This window comes from Sciurus carolinensis, chromosome 2, assembly GCF_902686445.1.
Source record: "Sciurus carolinensis chromosome 2, mSciCar1.2, whole genome shotgun sequence".
Classification (NCBI taxonomy): domain Eukaryota; kingdom Metazoa; phylum Chordata; class Mammalia; order Rodentia; family Sciuridae; genus Sciurus; species Sciurus carolinensis.
In genome coordinates this window covers 77003083-77018766 of record NC_062214.1, presented here as the reverse complement: position 1 = coordinate 77018766, position 15684 = coordinate 77003083, and the positions used below count along the sequence as shown (strand labels likewise).

The window sequence follows — 15684 nt, the reverse complement described above, 5'->3', positions numbered from 1 at the left end:
TTTGCTATTATGAATATTCATGTGCAAGTCTTTTTGTAGAGATTGATTTTTAGTTCTGTAGGATAAATACCTAGAAATAAAATTACTTTGGGCTGGGGTTGTGGCTCAGTGGTGGAGTGCTTACCTAGCATGGGTGAGGCACTGGGCTGGATTCTCAGTACCACATACAAAACTGAATAAAGTTATGATAAAAAAATCCACTTAAAAATTACTGTGTCTTCCAGAGTGGCTGCACCAATTTGCAACTCCACCAGCAATGTAAAAGTGTGCCTTTTTCCCCACATCCACACCAACATCTATTAATGTTTGTGTTCTTTTTTTTTTAACACTACAAGTAAAAGGTTTACTTTATATTACTGTTCATAATAATATATAGTAAGTTATCATGTTATAAAAATATATGATAAAATCTTTTGTGTGTGTGTATGGTGCTAGGAATTGAACCTCCCGCATGCTAGGCAAGTACTCTACCAATGAGCTGCATCCCCAGCCCTATGATAAAATCTTGTAAGAAACTGAATGAACTGAAGCTTGACAACTCCTTTAAGAGACCAGAATAAAACTGCAGGGGCTGGCTAAGTTCCACTAATTTCTTTTCATTTTCTTTGATTTTTTCTCCTGATCTTCAGTTATCCTTTCTGCAGGTCGCTTTTTCAACCCCTTCATTTTCCTAGTTTGTAGTTTGCTTAGGTCTTGTTTCTGCATATGAATCCTTCCATAAGTTGTACCAAAAGTATCATGGGAGATATTTTTCTTCTTCTTTGGCTTGAGGGCTTTTGGCATTTTCATAGATAATTTATAAAGGTCATCTGATGCCAGGTGTGTCCTCCTCACAACCAGATCCAATTAAGGTCCCATCTCTTCCAATTCAATCTGTGGTGTTCTGCAACCAGATTTCTTCAACAGCAACTTATAGCTTCGAAAGTAAATCTTTCCATTCAGTGCAGTGAAATGCAGAACATACTCTAATCCAGCCAGGCGAATATTTGATACTGTGGGGCCTCTGAAAAAGTCAATAAGAAGACTTTTTAGTCTTCTATAATCTTCAGTTGCATCAAAAGCATCACCAGCAAATATTAACATGGGTTTTGTTCCCTCGGGACATTTACTATTCTTAATATCTTTGAGAGACACAAACTTCTCAATACCTAATTCAATCATATCCAGCACATGGTAATCATACATGCGACCTATTACTAGATTATTTGGCCGCTTCTTGTTATGGGAGCCAAACATGAATAAAGAACAATCTGACTTCTTTGAAAAGAATTCCAGTGATGTCTGATCCTCAAATGGTCTTGTAATATTTTTCTTTTTATATAGAACACCATACGGTTTTTTCAGTGCATACACATCTTTAAGTACTTGTGTCACTGTTGTATTTGCATTTCCCCCTTTAATCAGCATGGCATTTTTAATATTTTCACTGAGCTTCGGTTCTCTCTTCTCAAGGAATCTCTTGGCCCTTTTTGTTTTGGGTTTTATAACTCGATCCAAGGCGTCCATGGCTACCGCATCCCCAAACTGGTCAAAGATGGAAACCACGCGGTTACGCCCTATGTTTGTGTTCTTGATAATAGCCATTCTAATTGAAGTAAGATGAAATCTTAGAATTGCTTTAATTTGCATATCTCTAATTTCTAGAGATGTTGAACACTTTTTCATATATTTGTTAATCGCCTGTTTATCTTCTTCTGTAAAGTGTCTGTCCAGTTCCTTACCTCATTTATTGATTGGGTTCTTTGTATTTTTGGTGTAAGGTTTTTTTAAGTTCTTTATAAATTTTGGAAATTAGTGCTCTATCTGAAGTGCATCCACTCTGGAAAGCAGTGTGGAGATTCCTCAGAAAACTTGGAATGGACCCACCTTTTGACCCAGTTATCCCACTCCTCGAATTATACCCAAAGGACTTAAAATTAGCATACTATAGTAATGCAGCCACATCAATGTTCATAGCAGTTCAATTCACAATAGCTAGATTGTGGAACCAACCTAGATGCCCTTTAACAGATGAATGGATAAAGAAACTGTGGTATATGTACACAATGGAATATTATTTAGCCATAAAGAAGAATAAAATTATGGTATTTGCAGATAAATGGATGGAACTGGAGGATATCATGCTAAGTGAAAAAAGTCAATCCCCCAAAAACCAAAGACTGAATGTTTTCCCTGATAAGTGGATGATGATATATAATGGAAGTCGGGGTAGGGGGGTGAGAAGAATGGAGGAACTTTAGATTACATAGAGGGAAATAAGAGGGAGGAGGGGGCAGGGGTATGAAAGATGGTGGAATGAGACAGATATCATTACCCTATGTACATGTATGATTACACAAATGGTATGATTCTACATCATACACAACCATAGAAATGAAAAGATGTACCCCATTTGTGTACAATGAATCAAAATGCAGTCTGTAAAAATAAAAAAAATAAAATAAAAACTCAAAAAATTACTCTTAGAATATATATGCATATATATAATTATATGTATTCAATTTTATAAGAGACTTTCAAAATGGTTTCTTTCTGATGTGTTGGTTAAAATCTTTTGCCATATTTTTATTTGGGTTGTCATTTTATTATTGATTTGTAGGGTTTCTTTATATATGCTGGATTCAACCTCTGTCAGCTCTATGTATTGCAATCTTATCTTGAGATATTGTCTATATGTTGACTTTTTACTGAACTTGTGTTTTGATAAGGAGTTTTAAATTTTTGATCAAGTCAGTGTATCATTTTTTCCTAACCTAATGGTGAGTACGTTTTCTGATCTAAGATATCTTTGTCTACCTCCACTCCAAGATTGTGAAACGATTCTCTTAAGTTTACTTCTGGAATCCTTATATATATGTATTTTGGGGGTGGGTGGGTGGATTACTAGGGATTGAACTCAGGGCACTCAGCCACTGAGCCGCATCCCCAGTCCTGTTTTGTATTTTATTTAGAGACAGGGTCTCACTCAGTTGCTTAGCACCTCGCTCTTGCTGAGGCTGACTTTGAAGTTGTGATCCTCCTGCCTCAGCTGCCCAAGCCACTGGGATTATAGGCTTGTGCCACTGCACCCAGCTAGAATCTTTGTATTTTTAATTTTTAAATTTAGGTCTATAATCCATATCAAGTTAATTTTAGCGTATGGTGTGTGTATGGGGTGGAGGTAGAAGTTCAGTTTTTTCACGTAGTTTTGCAGTTATTACAGCACCATTAAAACAAAACAAAACAAAACAAAAGGACTCTGTTTTTTCCATGTGTGTTAGGCAGCTTTTTGTTGCTGCCATAATCAAACTACCTGACACAAACAGCTCCGAAGGGGAACGATTTATATTTGGATCATGGTTCTGGAGATTTCAGTCTATGGTCAACTTGCTCTATTGTTCTAGGCCTGAAGTGAGGCAGAATATCATGGCAGAAGCGGGTGACAGACAGAGAAATGCTGCTTAGCTCATGGCTCCAGGGAAATAGAGTGGGGAGACAGAGAGAGAGAGAGAGAGAGAGAGAGAGAGAGAGAGAGAGAGAGAGAGAGAGAGAAAGAAGGGGCCAGGGACACAGTTCCCAAGGGCATGTTCCCAGTGACCTACTTCCTCTAACCACAGTCCACCTGTCTAGAGTTTCCACTTCCCTCAGTAGTCCATTCAAGTTATTAATCCATTCAATGGATTAATCCACTGACAAGGTTGCAGGCCTCAAGATCTAATCCTAGCGGCTCGGGAGACTGAGGCAGGAAGATCTCATGTTAAAGACAGCCTCAGCAATGTAGTGAGGCCCTAAGCAACTCAGTGAGACCCTGTCTCTAAATAAAGTACAAAATAGGGTTAAGGATGTGACTCAGTGATCGAGTTTCCTGAGTTCAATCCCTGATACTCCCCTACCCCCCCAAAAAAGACCTAATCATTCCCTACAAGTCCCACCTTTGGACACTGCTACATTGACTTCAACACATGAGCCTTTTGGGGGACATTCCAGACCCACCACAACACCATGGAATTCCTTTTGCTTCTTTATTGCAAACTAATTGGTCATGTGGAATGGATTTATTCTCACTATTCTGTCCCATTGATTTATTTGTGTCTCCTCATGTCAAAACTACTCTTTTATTTACTGTGGCTTTCTAAAACTACTTTTGCTTTGTCTTTAGTGTTTGCTAGAATTCACCAGTGAAGCTACATAGGCTTGGGGTTTTTTCTTGTGGGAAGGTTTTAAATTATAGATTCTTTCTTTTTCTTTTTCCATTACGGGACTTTTTAGATCCCCCAACCTCCTGCATTGGGGGGTCCAACCCAGCTCCTTCTATTTTTTTGTGTCAGTTTTGGAAAGTCACATTTTTCAACAAACTTATCAATTTCTTCTAAGTCATTAAATACATTACCATCAAATTTTTAATGCAATTACCTCTGTGTGTATGTGCATTTGTGCACATGTGAGTGGTTCCTGAGATGGAACCCAGTGGTGTTCTACTGAGCCACATCCCCAGCCCTTTTGGTTTTTTATTTTGAGACAGGGTCTCACTAAGTTGCAGAGGCTGGACTTGAACTGTGAGCCTCCTGCCTTAGCCTCCTGTGCTCTCGTTTTTCTAACTTTTTTGGGGATAGAAATTTAAAACAATAATTTAAAATCTTTCTTGTTTTCTGATATTTGCATTTGATATATATTTTCCTGTTTAGTGGTATCTCACAAATTTGAGTGTTTTATTGTTGTTCATTTTACCATATTTCCCAACTTTCATAGTCCTTCCCCTCTCTCTCTTTCTTTCTTTCAAGAGATACTGGTGTTTATTTGATTTTCTATTCACACAACACAATAAAAGGTGATTTCTTTTTAATTGTAGGGATATTTATTTTTAAAAGTTTTGTGGTCGTAGATGGACAGAATGCCTTTGTTTATTTTTATGTGGTACTAAAGATCAAACCCAGTGCCTCACACATGCTAGGCAAGCACTCTGCCACTGAGTTACAGCCCTGAAGGGATATTTAGGAGTTTGTTTTTTGGTGTTTTGTTTTGTACTAAGAATTGAACCCAAGTGTGCTTTACCACTGAACTAAATTACTTTCTCAGTCCTTTTCATTTATTTAGAGACAGTGTCTCACTAAGTTTCCAGACTGGCCTCAAATTTGAGATCCTCCTGCCTCAGCCTCCTGAGCCGCTGGGATTACAGGTATGTGCTACTGCACCCTGCTAGAAGTATATTGTTTCTCCCTAATATTTGGGTATTTAGAAAGTTACCTTTTTGTTATTTCTTTCTAGTTTAATTTCATGGTGGTCATAGAAGATTCTTTAGGATATCAACCCTTTTATCTTGACTGAAACTTGGTTTACTTCCTAGCAATCTAGTGTATTTCACAACCGTTACGTGTTTGAAAACTTAATTCCTCTTGGCAATAGCTGGAAGTTTTTAGTAGGATGTGAACACATTTTGTTTCATAGAATATATTCTGTAGTCTGTTTTGTGGGGTCCCATTTAGGTCAAATATCTTATTTGCTTTACCTTATTTTTGTCAGCCGGACCTATCAATTACTAATGATGTGCATTTGCCTATTTGTTGATTCTATCATTTTTTCCAAGTATTCCAAAGTTTATGTGGTGTTTATATGCACTAAACATTATTTTTTTCTTAAGGAATTGACCTTTTTATCATGACCAAGTGTCCCTTTTATCTCTGGTGGTACTTTTTTTCTGGTACCAAGAATTGAGGAGCTTAACCATTGAGCCACATCCCCAACCCTTTTTATTTTTTATTTTCAGACAGGGTTTCACTGAGTCACTTAGGGTTTTGCTAAGTTGCTGAGACTGGTTTTGAACTCATGATCCTCCTGCCTCAGTGTCCCTAGTCACTGGGATTACTGGTGTGTGCAACCATCCTCGTTTTGGTGGTACACTTGATTCAAACTCTACTTAGATATTAATTTAGCCACTCTAGCTATCTTATGACTAATGTGTGCATGGTAGATCAATTTGCATCTTTATTTCAGCCTCCTTGGGTCCTTATATTTTAAACTTATGTCTCTTTTACACAACATATATTTGGGGCTTGTTTTTATCCAATTTGACAATTTCTGCCTTTTAATCATGTGTTTAATCCGCTCATAATAATTAATGCAATTACTAGTATGGTTGGCTTTAAGTCAAACAGCTTGTTCTTTGTTCCCATTTTTCCTGTGTGCTTTTTGCTCCTTTCCTGCCTTTTTCTGAATTGAGTATATTTTAGTATCCTATTTTATCTCCTCTCTTGCATTTTTAGTGTGCCTCTTCTTGTTTTTCATTTGCTTTAGAGATTACAATATTTTAAAATCACCAATTTGTGTTCCATCACTCCATCTACAGTGTAAAACATCTTCAGAATTTAACTTCGAGGGTTAGTCCTGTGCAGGGATAAGTAGTAATCTGCTAATTGGAAAAATGTGTGGTCCAGCCTTCAGACAATAACCCAAAGCAACTATTGGTAGGAGTGTAAGGAATCTCCAAGAGCTTCCAGGTAAAGTGGACATTTTAAAAACTGGTAGATCCTCCAGTCAGGATTCCACCTTTTGTCTTGTCCAGAGCAGAGCCAGTGAGTAATTGATCCTTTTGTGGTTTTCATTAATCTAGTGGCCAGACTGTAAAACGCCTGATACTCATATGGTTCTCCTTTAAGAATTGGGTTGGGGAGTGAAGGAGGAGTGCAGTAGGAGGGAGTGGGTAGGGAGTTGGGGCAATTTTTCTCCAGGGACTGTTTGTGACAAGCTCACCCATTAGCTTTTCTACAGTATATTTGTTACTTAACTGGCCTCTCTCAAAATTGCTTTTCGAGACTAGTTCAAGTCAGGTTTTCTTTTGTCAGCCATTCCCACAAGTCTGGGCACGCAATTGCCTGTAGCTCCAAGGGAAGATGGGGTTGTGTAAAGGCGATCACTGCAAGGGGCCCGATGGGGTCATTTTCTCTTAGGTGGCTCTGGCGGTGAATACCTGCGGCAGGTGTGCGGGCCTTCTCTCTAGCGGAGGTGCGCCCTGGCAGCTCATCCCACTCACCGCCTTGACCCTGGCGAGTAGAGAAAGGGTGCAGAACCCCGCTTCTTTTGCGCGCTGAGCAGACGGCTCCCGAGGGGAGCCCCACGCCTGCTCCTCTCCCCACCCCCAAATAACCAGACCCGTGAAAGCGGAGGTCACCTAAGCCGGCAGGTGGCGGGCCGGGCTCTGACCCCAGAGAGCACCTTCGGCGGCGGTCCACCGGGAGCGCGGCAAGAAGGTCCAACGACTCTTCCCCCGGTGCACCCAGGGAGCGCCCGGGCGGCGGGGACCGCCTGGCCGCGAGGAGGGAGCCGACAGGGCCGCGGCCCGGGCGCGGAGGGAGGAGCGCCAGGAGGAAGGGGCCGAGCCGGGAGAGCACCCGCCCCGGGAGGAAGGGGAGGAGGCCGGGTGTTTCCTGGCGCATTCCCGGCCCGCCCAAGTGACTCACTCGGGCAGGAAAACTCCCAGGGCCCGCCCGGGACCCCCGAGTCGCCGCCGCCGCCGCCGCCGCCGCCGCGGACCCAGGTGAGGATCGTCGCTGCGCCCGCTTCCACCCCGCAGTTTCGGTGGTGTCCGGGCCGCTCTCGGAACCCGGGCTGGGCTGGGCACGGCGGGGCCCGGCTGGAGCCCCGAAGGCGGCCGGGGTGCGCGGCCTCCCGGGCTGCGCGGCCTCCCGGGATCGCCCGGCCTCCGGCCTCGCGTCTCTGGCCGGCGCACGCCGGCTCCTGAACTCCCGAGCCTGGGTCGCTCAAGTCCCTGGACCGCGGGCTCCTGCACGCCGGCTCCTGCATGCCCTGCCGAACCCCCGGCACCGCGTTCCAGAATCTCTGGGCCCCGGGCCCCCAGTGCATAAGTCCACGAATCACCCGACCCCGCGCACCCTGGACCCCACGGCCCCAGCCCCGAAGTCTCCAAACCCCGGGCCCCGCGCCCCGGGATCCTGGATCGAGCGTCCCGGGCACGTGGCAGAGCTCCAATGGGGAAGGGACACATTGGTGTTTCGCATGTTATTGTTGGAAAGTAAGGAGCGGACAGATTGCTGATCTTGGGCTAGAGTCATGCCACCAGACTCGAACCTGTTTTTGCTTTGTGCCGCCCTCGGAGGAGAGGAGGGAGATTGTGGTCCAGCCACAAACCATTCTCGGATTCTTGGAGAGATGAGTTTTGGGCTTTGTTAAGGAGACCGGATTGTTACGTGGGCAGCGCTGCTCCGCACAGCCATACTGAATTGTGTATTTTAAGCCTGAGATGCTCGCGCTTAATTTGTAGCACAATGTGGGTGTGAGGAAAGACGGGGAGAGTGATTTGGGATTGGGGTTTAAGGAGCGTTTTTAAACTGAGAGGGGGCATCCAGACGATGTCAACTCTTGTTAAGTCTAAATGGTATAGATAGCAATCTCTTATTAAACGCGGTATCGATGCTTCTCTGTGGAGACGGAGACTATGGAATGTGTGTTTTCTACTAGTAGCAGATACTTCTGCTTGCCACATCGTACGGTGTTTTTCAGCATCGTGAGCTTAGTGGTATTTCTGGTCTGTCTTTTAATAAGATTCCTTACTTAAGATCCGTGATTGAACCTGCAGAGATACCTGATACCTGGCTCAGATTCTTGTCCTTGACAACTTAGCGATTGTGCTGCAAAGTCTGAGCCAGGTTCATCGCTGGAGGCTGCAGCAGGCTCACATTAAGAAGTGGTGTTGCCTGAATCAGTGAGGGTCCCACACCAGCTGTCCCTTAACCCTGCAGGTTGCTAATGGTTTTCCATGAAATGCCTAGATCCACGGGCACAGAGCTGGAAAGACTAATCCCATTTTAGATAGATGTGAGCCATGACAGATATACTTCGTTAAGAATTCAGTAGGAAGATTGTGCTAATGGTGTAGGATTCACTGTTACCTTCTTTTCCTTAACACATCCCCAAGGGATTGAGGCAAACACTAGAGTTGTGGAGGACATACTTCCTGTGTCAGTACATATGTTCTCATGCTGATAAGTTGCTCAAAGAAACTGTACCCTCCCAGGTTTTTGAATGTGTGCTTATATTTAAATTTACATATGGTCAAATTCATGTTTTGGTGTACAGTGAGTTTTACAAATGCATAGATTTCTGTGACTGCCACTATAGTGAAGATGCAGAACCAGTTCTATTACCTCCAAAATATCCCTTCAGGTGACCCTGTAGTCAGCCTCTCTTCCTGTCCTCAACTCCTGGCCATCACTGATCTTTTCATTGTTATTTGCTTTTTCCAGGAGTCTGCATTTGAGATTCAGTCCTATTCTAGTTTGTCCCTAAGGAGTAAAGATAGAAGGGTTTGAAAAGTGTAGTTCTAGGATGCATCCTGGAAGAGAGACTAAAATGGTATTTTTCAGTGATAAGGAAATTTGCCAACTCCAGCTCATTAAAAAAGCTAAGTGACATTACCTTACAACTTTAGCTTTCTCTCTCTCTCTCTCTCTCTCTCTCTCTCTCTTTATTTATTTTTGGTAACAGTGAGATTTTGAATATCACACATTTTTCACTTAATGATCAGTTACTTAAAGATTTTGGAAATCTTTAAATGTTCATTGTTTTAGTAAGTTTTCTCATTGCTGTGACCAAAATACCTGACAACAACAACTTAGAAGAGCAAAAGTTTATTTGGGGCTCATGGTTTCATAGCCTCAGTCCATTGATGGCTAACTCTATGACTCTGGGCCACATCATGGAGGAAGGACCCAGAGGAGGAAACCTGCTTACCTCACAGCAGCAAGAAAGCAGAAAAAGGGAGAGAGGGGGGCATGCAGGGAGGGGCACCAGGAAGAATAACCTTTCAGGTTATTCCCCCAGTGACCCACCTCCACTTGCCATGCCCCACCTGCCTATAGTTACTACCCAGGCAGTCCATTCAAATGGGGATGGGCCAATGAGGTTACAACTCTTATAATCTAATCATCTTACATCTGAACATTCCTGCATTTAGAGGAGCTTTTAGGGGATATCTTATATCCATACCATAACTTTGGTATAAAGAGTCTATATTCACACACAGATTTCCCTTTTTAATGACAGTATATTGCAGTCATGCTTTGCTTACTGATGGGGATATATTTTGATAAACGTGTTATTAGGTGTTTCATCATTGTGCAAAATCATGGAGTGTAATTACCCAAAGTGAGATGACTGTAGATATTAGTAGGCAGTTCAATTTTAGGAGACCATGACTGCAGACTGAAAATGTCATTATGCAGTGCATGACTATATTCCATAGTGTAGATGTATTATAATTTGTTTCACGTCTCTGTTAGTTGACACTACTATTTTTTACTCTTTTTTTCACCACTCATCAATGATGCTTTTTTCAGTCAATGCTTTTTTCAGGATTCATCAATGCTCATATCTGTATCTTGGTGCACATACTCAAATTTGTCATTCTGGAGGTGAATTTGGGTTTCAGCAATAGCTAACATTTCTTGAGTACATCATATGTTAAGGCATCATTCTAAGCCAGGGCTGCTTTTCCTGTAAAGGTCCAGATCGTGAATTTTTAAGGCTTTGTGGGCCATCTGGTCTCTCTGCTGCAGCATCAAAGCAGCATGGACCACATGTAATGAGTGGGTGTGGCAGTGTGCCAACAAAACTTATTTACAGAAAGAGACAGTGGTCTGTAGTTTGCTGACTCATGTTCTCAGTAGTTCATGTACTAATTGTTCTCACAACATCCCAAAGCAGGTGCAATTATTATTCCCACTTTATGGATAAAGAAATGACATAGATGAGGTAGGAGTCAAAGGTTATATGCAGAACCAAACTTTGAATTCACACTTCAAATTTAAAAATTAGAAAAAAGGTATCAAATACCATCACCAAAATGTTAGGCCTTCGGTCACCTGTGATGATTGGAAAGGGGTGTGCATGCTCAGGGACCATTCTCAGCAACTGCATTGGGTGCCTATCTGGATTCTGGCTTTTGATCTGCTTCACTAGCATCAGTGGGGCTCCCAGAAGACCACCTGGAGGAAGGACAGAGCCTTCTGGAAGGGAAGATCAAGTTGAGTCATGGCAAGACTGTTTCTCTGACTGGTATCGATGTCTGCTCCAACAGTAATCACTAAACCAGAGTCTGTGAGGCGCTGGGTGTGATCCCCAACACTGTGAAAGATAAAGCAAACACACACACACACACACACACACACACACACACACACACACACACAAAACCATCTTGGGGGAATCATCTAACCTGACTTTTTTCCCACTATAACAAAGTATACAAAACATGCAGTTTACCATTTTAAACAGTTTTAACTGGAGTTTAGTGGCATTGAGTACATTTCCATTGTGCAACCATCAGTACTCTTTCTAGAGCTTTTCATCATCCTAAACTAAAACTCTGTACCTGTTAAGTCATAACTTCCTTTTCTCCCCCCTCCAACTATAGTGACCATTATTCTATCTTGTCTCTATGAACTCCACTATTCCAAGTACCTCATTTAAGTAGAATCATGTAATATTTAAAAAAAATTCTGCTTATTTCTCTTAATATAACGTTTTGAAGGTTCATCTACTCTGTAGCATGTGTTGGAATATCATTCCTTTTTAAGGCATTACATACCACATTTTGTTTCCTTGTTCATCTATCAATGAACAGTTGGGCTGTTTCCACCTTTTAGTGATTATTTAGTGAATAATGCTAGATCATGTGGTAATTCAATATTTAATTTTTTTAAAAAAACCGCTATCCTGTTTTCCAGAGTGGCTTTACCATTTCACATTCCCAACAGTGCACAGGGGTTCTGATTTCGTGATATCCTTGCAAACACTTCTTGTTGGTTTTTCTTTCTTTCCTTTATCTTTTAAATAGTAGCTATCCTAGTGAGGATGAAGAGGTATCCAATTCTGGTTTGGATATTCTAGTGATATTGAGCGTCTTTTCATGTGCCTATTGGCCTCTTGTATATCTTCTTCAAAGAAATGTCTAAATTGAGTTGTTTGTCTTTTGTTATTGAATTTCAGGACTTATATATATAGAAGATTTTAATATATATTTTTGCCCAATCTGGGAGTTATCTGTTCACACTTTTGTTGTTGTTGTTACGGAACCCAGGGGCATTCTACTACTGCGCTACATCCCTAACCCTTTTTGTTCATTTGTTATTTTGAAACAGGGTCTTGTTAAGTTGTCAACACTGGCCTCCAATTTGTGATCACTCTTGCCTCAGTCTCTTGAGTAGCTGGGATTACAGGTGTGCACCACCATGTCTAGCTATTTGCACTCTTAATAGTGCTCTGGATGGTCAAAATTTTTTGATTTAATCTACTTTACCTGTTTTTTTTTTTTTTTTTCTTTTGTTACTGTGCTTTTGGGATCATATCTAAGAAGTCATTGCCAAATCCAATATCATGATGCTTTTCTTGTGGTTTCTTCTCTAAGAGTCGTATAGTGTTAGTACTTATGTTTAGGTTTTGAAGTATTTGAGTGAGCCGGTCTTTTGTTTGTATGTGCACACACATGCCCAGGGCCTGGTACATGCCAAGCACATGGTCTCCCATGGAGCTACCGCCCTAGCCAAGTTAACTTTTGCATATAGTATAAGGTAATGGCTGAACTTGATTGTTTTGTGTGTAGATCTAGTTTTCCCATCTTATTTTATTCTTTATTTTGAGACAGTGTCTCACAAAGTTGCCCAGGCTGTTCCTGAATTTGTGATCCTATTGCCTTAGCTCCTGAGTTGCTGGGATAATAGACTCTGCCACCACGCTGGCCTATTTATTATTTGTTTTTGCAGTGCTGTGAACTAAACTCATGGCCTCACACTTGCCAGGCAAGCGCTCTGCCACTGAACCGCACACCTGCAGCCCCTTTCTTCATTGAGTGGTCTTGACACTACTGTTGAAAATCATTTGCGCTTACATGTAAGAATGTATTTCTGGGTTCTATGCTGTTTCCTCGGTCAGTTTGTTCATCTTTGTGCCAGTACCACACTGTTTGGATCACTGTAGTTTATATAGTAATCTTTGAAATCAGAAAATGTAAAACCTCCAAGTTTGTTATTCTCTTTCAGGATTGTTTTGACTATTCTGGGTCTCTTGAGATTCCATATGAATTTTAGATGGATTCTTCTATTTTTTGCTTCACCCGCAATGTTGTTGAAATTTTCAAAAAAATCGCATTGAATCATTAGGTAGCTTTAGGTTATATTATCATACTACTCTTTTATTCCTATTGTAATTTAATTTAATTTTTGTTACTGGGATTGAACTTGGGTGCTCTACCACTGAGCTACATTCGTCACCCTTTTTATTTTTTATTTGAGACAGGGTCTTACAAAATTGCTGAAGGTCTTGCTAAATTGCTGAGACTGGCCTCCTGCTTCAGCCTCCTAAATCTCTGGGATTATAGGTGTGTGCTACCATGGCCAGTTTGTCTTCATACTGAATTTACATTTTCTGATCTATCCATTTGTGTCTTTATTTCAACAATGTTTTGTAATTTTTAACGTATAAGCCATTCACCTCTTGGTTAAATTTATTAATTTTTCTTTTTGATGTCTTAGCAAATAGAATTATAAATTTCTATTTTAGATTGTTCTTTGCTATGCTATAAGAAGTGCTCGTTTTTATGTGTTGCTTTTGAATCTTGCAACTTTGATGGATTCTTTTTAGTGACTCTAATAGTGTTTCTGTGTGGGATTTCCTACATATAAAATCATGTCCTGTATCTAAAAGTTCCATGTGTTATGAAGCTATGTTATTAGGTGCATATATGTTTGTATTTCTACGTGACACTGATGGAGTGATCCTTTTATCATGTTTCTAGTAACAATTTTTATCTTTAAGTCTATTTTGTCTAATATTTGTCTCATGTTAGTATAGTAACTTCCCTTCTTTTTTGACTTCTTTGCATGGTGAATCTTCCCCCATTCTTTTAGTTTCACCTCACTTACGTCTTTGAATTTAAAGTGTGTTTCTCATGGATAGCATATAGTTGGTTCTTGTTTTTAATTCATTCTGAATGTCTCAGCCTTCTAATTTGAGTGATTAGTCTATTTACATTTAATATAAGTAGTTTTGTGGTAGGATTTACATTGGCCGTTTTGTTCTTATCTGGAGAATGGATGGCGATAAGTGGGACGCCTAATCACAGCATGTCTGGCCTGATTCCAGGTTATCAAGAGGATTCCAGAGCATTCCAGGGATAAAATTTGCATTAGTAAGATTTTTAAAAAATTTATATTAAAGGCCTCTTAGAATATGGTGACAAGGAAATAAGGATCTTTTTTTCTTACCCCTGTGGTAGTTATAAACCTGGTGTGCATTTGTGCTGTTCAGCAGACGCTCATTGTTCATTTTCCTGGTTGCTCCCTCTCCAGCTTCATTTTGACTGCCTCTTCATGCATGGCTGTGGGAGCAGAGATGGTGGGCATTGAACTGTGGCTTCCAGCATTTTTAGTTGTGAATAAGATAGATGTACAGTCATGGCAACTGTAACCTTGAATCCAGAATATTTGTGATTTGTATTTGTACCTCGGTGTCTCTCTAGCCAAACTTTTCATGCCCTGTTCTTTGCTCTTACATGGAGGGATTTTGCTCCACAGGGGAGAAAAACAGACGCTTGGAAAGCAGTGGGTTCTTGAAATGCGACTCCATGGCCAGATTTATGCTTAGAGCCTGTGTGGTTGCCCCCTTTTCCCATGTGTTTCCCTGAGCAGAACAGTGGGGTGTGTGTTGATTTCTCCTTGAAGAAATATAGGAGGCAGGCTTTGGTTTGAAGAGTCAGATAGCCCCAAGTCAGAATGGTAGGAGGATATGTATTGTACTTGAATTCCTCTCTAATGCTTGACTTACTCCAACTGTTCCTTTTTGTGTGTGTGCTGGAGATTAATTTAAGGGCCTTATGCATGCTAGGCAAATGCTCTGCCACTGAGCTATATTCCCAGCCACAAGCTGTTCCATTTAAAGAATTATTTTTTGTTCTCACCAAAGCAGCCTAGAAGGACCAATCTCCACAAAAGCAATGATCTTTAAAACCACCTCCACTCCAGGCCCCTAGAGATGGTCGACTGACCAAGTGTGAGTTCGCTGGTTCATGAGAATTCACCATCTGTAGAGAGTGAGTTTTGTTCCTGTCCTGCAGACCACACTGATAGAGGTTTTGAAGAAGTTGTGTTTTCTTCTTGTTTTGGTGGCAGGGGTGTGGGGGTGGTAGGAGTGGTGATTAGTCGGGGTTCTCCAGAGAAATAGAAACAGGATATATACATAAAGACAGACGCATACACACAGGTGGGGGAGGGAGAGGAGATTTATTTTAAGGAATTGACTTATAGTTGTGGAGGCTGGCAAGTCCAAGTTTTTCAGGACAGGCCAATAGGCTAGAGCCTCAGGGAAGGGTTGAAGGAGCTCTACTCCATCGGCCGTGTGAAGGCAAAATTCCCTCTTTCTTTGGGGACCTAAGTCTTTTTTACTTAAGATCTTCAGCTCATTAAACGAGACCCACCTGAGTTATGGAGGGTACTTTGCTTTACCCAAAGTCGACTCATTTTAATGTTAATGTCATCTAAAAACTATTCATAACAACATTTAGATGGAGGTTAAAAAAAAGATGTCGTTAAAAAACAACAATAACGATAATAATAAAACCACCCGGATACTCTGAACTTGACCCAAGTTGACACATGGCCATCACAGGGATTAATTTTTAGTTTATATTTAAATAATTTG

General features: G+C 41.2%; 1 protein-coding gene and 1 pseudogene across 5 annotated transcripts in view; one reads left to right on the top strand and one right to left on the bottom strand.

Annotated features, from left to right (window-relative positions):
* Positions 1-326: 326 nt before the first annotated feature.
* Positions 327-1532, bottom strand: LOC124977749 (ribosome production factor 2 homolog; annotated as a pseudogene).
* A 5838-nt stretch (positions 1533-7370) lies between these two features.
* Positions 7371-15684, top strand: part of Cyfip1 (cytoplasmic FMR1 interacting protein 1) — a 102631-nt gene continuing 94317 nt past the window's right edge. For 4 of the 5 annotated variants that reach the window (XM_047541340.1, XM_047541341.1, XM_047541342.1 and 1 more), the window contains exon 1: positions 7371-7510. The gene's annotated coding sequence lies outside the window, so the exon portion shown is untranslated. The remainder of the gene's footprint in view (positions 7511-15684) is intronic. The other variant, XM_047541339.1, reaches the window with a different exon arrangement.